Genomic DNA, 5216 nt, shown 5'->3' on the forward strand with positions numbered 1-5216 from the left:
TGAGGATGAACGGGAAGAGGGGGAACCAATGAGAGACTAGCTCTAGGTGTTGGGACAGGCACAGGTCACTCTATTTTCCCATCAGGAAGAAGAATTAACCACAGGCTCAGTCTGCCGCCCGGAAGCAGAATAGGGCCTAAAGCAATCCTGCGCTTTTGCGGCCAGCTCCCAAGAGAGCGAGTTGAAAAATGGAGCTCAGGGGCACTGCAATTCACAAACCTGCAGACGTATAAATGATAACTCTCGTCTACAAATGTATTGAGGGAAGGCAACAACGAGGATTTGAAAGCAAGGCAGAATTGCAGGAAACAGATTTCAGGAGGCAGATTCGAATCGCCTTTAAAGCACAGGAAAAGCGGCAAAACCTCGACAATGATGCCCTTGGCCAAAAAGGGCGTATGCGTTTTTTCCTGAATATATTCAGGAAAAAACGCATACGCCCTTTTTGGCCAACCAAGCAACCTGGAAAGGCAAATCAGCGCTACAAAGAAGTCTCGCTTCCCATCGGTCAAAAGGGCCATGCTGAATAAAGTGTCAAAACCAGAAATGCAGGACAGGCCACGGAGAAACGGGAGCCTTGCTACACTGATGGGCGGGATGTAAATTGCCAACAGCCACTCTGGAGAAGTGTACGGTGTGTCCTGAAACATTTACAAAACTCAGCTTAGAGAGCATAGGGCACTTCCACTCATGGGCGTATAAATTGGGAAAACTAAAAATCAGCAAGACACAAGCACCCCAAAATTTAGGGCTGCTCTGTTGACAAGAACCTCCACTTCGTTACACCTTAAATATCCCAGGAAAGATAAAAATGGATAAAGAAGTTGTGCTCCTTATGTACAATGGAATATCACTCAGCCATGAAATCAACGTCATAAGGCTAGTAGCAGCATGATGAGTGGATTTAGGTACGACGATTCTAAGTGAAATAAGTCACACAGAAAAAGACACTTATCATAAGATATCACTTATAGAGGGAATGTAAAAACCGCTACCCTTGAACTGAATTACAAAACAGAACAGAGTCACACGGTTAGAAAAGACACTATGGCTGCCTAACGGGAAAGGTGAGGTGGGGTGATGCATAAAACAAGGGTTTCAAATTAGCTCAGATACCGTTCCATAAACCCAATACGTAATAGACAAGACCTACTCCTTGCTCAGGGAACTGGACTCAACACCCCCTATTCACCGCCCAGTAATATATCTGACTAGTAAGAATCTTAAAACCTATGTATTGATATCTCTCTGTAAGTGAGTCAAGTGGGTGTAAAGCTGCATAAACACAGCAGTGAAAAGCAGCTAAACCCCATTATAAAACTCAAATAATTTTAAAAACCCGTGAAACAAAGACAGTGAAAGAGAGAGAAATTCTTACAAAATTCGTTCAGGGGCTGTGATGCCACCTGGATTGACCATGTCTAGACCCGCGGCTGATTGAGACATAAGGGTGGACACTCTTAGGGCTGAGAGGTTTGGTGAGGTTGGGTGAGCAAACGCAGACGCTTTAAAGTAATACTGCGTGGTACCCATCCCATGGGTCCCAAATCTCCAGGTTCAAGGGCATCTGCCTACATCGAAAACATGCATGAGAAACCCAGAAGATGGTCCACCGAGTGATCGGGAAAGGTTTCTAAAACGCACCTCATTTCTCATCTCCTTGTGCTCGGGTTCGCCATTCCAGCGGCTTTACTAGCAATCTCCCTCCTTGGAGAATCAGCACCTTTAACCTCCTGTTCCATACAGGTGGCAATTTGAACTGAGGATGAACGGGAAGACGGGGAACCAATGAGAGACTAGCTCTAGGTGTTGGGACAGGCACAGGTCACTCTAGTTTCCCATCAGGAAGAAGACTTAACCACAGGCTCAGTCTGCCGCCCGGAAGCAGAATAGGGCCTAAAGCAATCCTGCGCTTTTGCGGCCAGCTCCCAAGAGAGCGAGTTGAAAAATGGAGCTCAGGGGCACTGCAATTCACAAACCTGCAGACTTATAAATGATAACTCTCGTCTACAAATATATTGAGGGAAGGCAACAAAGAGGATTTGAAAGCAAGGCAGAATTGCAGGAAACAGATTTCAGGAGGCAGATTCGAATCGCCTTTAAAGCACAGGAAAAGCGGCAAAACCTCGACAATGATGCCCTTGGCCAAAAAGGGCGTATGCGTTTTTTCCTGAATATATTCAGGAAAAAACGCATACGCCCTTTTTGGCCAACCAAGCAACCTGGAAAGGCAAATCAGCGCTACAAAGAAGTCTCGCTTCCCATCGGTCAAAAGGGCCATGCTGAATAAAGTGTCAAAACCAGAAATGCAGGACAGGCCACGGAGAAACGGGAGCCTTGCTACGCTGATGGGCGGGATGTAAATTGCCAACAGCCACTCAGGAGAAGTGTACGGTGTGTCCTGAAACATTTACAAAACTCAGCTTAGAGAGCATAGGGCACTTCCACTCATGGGCGTATAAATTGGGAAAACTAAAAATCAGCAAGACACAAGCACCCCAAAGTTTAGGGCTGCTCTGTTGACAAGAACCTCCACTTCGTTACACCTTAAATATCCCAGGAAAGAGAAAAATGGATAAAGAAGTTGTGGTCCTTATGTACAATGGAATATCACTCAGCCATGAAATCAACGTCATAAGGCTAGTAGCAGCATGATGAGTGGATTTAGGTACGACGATTCTAAGTCAAATAAGTCACACAGAAAAAGACACTTATCATAAGATATCACCTATAGAGGGAATGTAAAAACCGCTACACTTAAACTGAATTACAAAACAGAACAGAGTCACACGGTTAGAAAACACACTATGGCTGCCTAACGGGAAAGGTGAGGTGGGGTGATGCATAAAACAAGGGTTTCAAATTAGCTCAGATACCGTTCCATAAACCCAATACGTAATAGACAAGACCTACTCCTTGCTCAGGGAACTGGACTCAACACCCCCTATTCACCGCCCAGTAATATATCTGACTAGTAAGAATCTTAAAACCTATGTATTGATATCTCTCTGTAAGTGAGTCAAGTGGGTGTAAAGCTGCATAAACACAGCAGTGAAAAGCAGCTAAACCCCATTATAAAACTCAAATAATTTTAAAAACCCGTGAAACAAAGACAGTGAAAGAGAGAGAAATTCTTACAAAATTCGTTCAGGGGCTGTGATGCCACCTGGATTGACCATGTCTAGACCCGCGGCTGATTGAGACATAAGGGTGGACACTCTTAGGGCTGAGAGGTTTGGTGAGGTTGGGTGAGCAAACGCAGACGCTTTAAAGTAATACTGCGTGGTACCCATCCCATGGGTCCCAAATCTCCAGGTTCAAGGGCATCTGCCTACATCGAAAACATGCATGAGAAACCCAGAAGATGGTCCACCGAGTGATCGGGAAAGGTTTCTAAAACGCACCTCATTTCTCATCTCCTTGTGCTCGGGTTCGCCATTCCAGCGGCTTTACTAGCAATCTCCCTCCTTGGAGAATCAGCACCTTTAACCTCCTGTTCCATACAGGTGGCAATTTGAACTGAGGATGAACGGGAAGACGGGGAACCAATGAGAGACTAGCTCTAGGTGTTGGGACAGGCACAGGTCACTCTAGTTTCCCATCAGGAAGAAGACTTAACCACAGGCTCAGTCTGCCGCCCGGAAGCAGAATAGGGCCTAAAGCAATCCTGCGCTTTTGCGGCCAGCTCCCAAGAGAGCGAGTTGAAAAATGGAGCTCAGGGGCACTGCAATTCACAAACCTGCAGACTTATAAATGATAACTCTCGTCTACAAATATATTGAGGGAAGGCAACAAAGAGGATTTGAAAGCAAGGCAGAATTGCAGGAAACAGATTTCAGGAGGCAGATTCGAATCGCCTTTAAAGCACAGGAAAAGCGGCAAAACCTCGACAAGATGCCCTTGGCCAAAAAGGGCGTATGCGTTTTTTCCTGAATATATTCAGGAAAAAACGCATACGCCCTTTTTGGCCAACCAAGCAACCTGGAAAGGCAAATCAGCGCTACAAAGAAGTCTCGCTTCCCATCGGTCAAAAGGGCCATGCTGAATAAAGTGTCAAAACCAGAAATGCAGGACAGGCCACGGAGAAACGGGAGCCTTGCTACGCTGATGGGCGGGATGTAAATTGCCAACAGCCACTCAGGAGAAGTGTACGGTGTGTCCTGAAACATTTACAAAACTCAGCTTAGAGAGCATAGGGCACTTCCACTCATGGGCGTATAAATTGGGAAAACTAAAAATCAGCAAGACACAAGCACCCCAAAGTTTAGGGCTGCTCTGTTGACAAGAACCTCCACTTCGTTACACCTTAAATATCCCAGGAAAGAGAAAAATGGATAAAGAAGTTGTGGTCCTTATGTACAATGGAATATCACTCAGCCATGAAATCAACGTCATAAGGCTAGTAGCAGCATGATGAGTGGATTTAGGTACGACGATTCTAAGTCAAATAAGTCACACAGAAAAAGACACTTATCATAAGATATCACCTATAGAGGGAATGTAAAAACCGCTACACTTAAACTGAATTACAAAACAGAACAGAGTCACACGGTTAGAAAACACACTATGGCTGCCTAACGGGAAAGGTGAGGTGGGGTGATGCATAAAACAAGGGTTTCAAATTAGCTCAGATACCGTTCCATACCCCCAATACGTAATAGACAAGGCCTACTCCTTGCTCAGGGAACTGGACTCAACACCCCCTATTCACCGCCCAAGAGTATACCTGACTAGTAAGAATCTTAAAACCTATGTATTGATATCTCTCTGTAAGTGAGTCAAGTGGGTGTAAAGCTGCATAAACACAGCAGTGAAAAGCAGCTAAACCCCATTATAAAAATAAATTAATTTTAAAAACCCGTGAAACAAAGACAGTGAAAGGGAGAGAAATTCTTACAAAATTCGTTCAGGCGCTGTGATGCCACCTGGATTGACCATATCTAGACCTGCAGCTGATTGAGACATAAGGGTGGACACTCTTGGGGCTGAGAGGTTTGGTGAGGTTGGGTGAGCAAACGCAGACGCTTTAAAGTAATACTGCGGGGTACCCATCCCATGGGTCCCAAATCTCCAGGTTCAAGGGCATCTTCCTACATCGAAAACATGCATGAGAAACCCAGAAGATGGTCCACCGAGTGATCGGGAAAGGTTTCTAAAACGCACCTCATTTCTCATCTCCTTGTGCTCGGGTTCGCCATTCCAGCCGCTTTACTAGA

Source organism: Eschrichtius robustus, chromosome 7, assembly GCF_028021215.1.
Source record: "Eschrichtius robustus isolate mEscRob2 chromosome 7, mEscRob2.pri, whole genome shotgun sequence".
Taxonomy (NCBI): Eukaryota; Metazoa; Chordata; class Mammalia; order Artiodactyla; family Eschrichtiidae; genus Eschrichtius; species Eschrichtius robustus.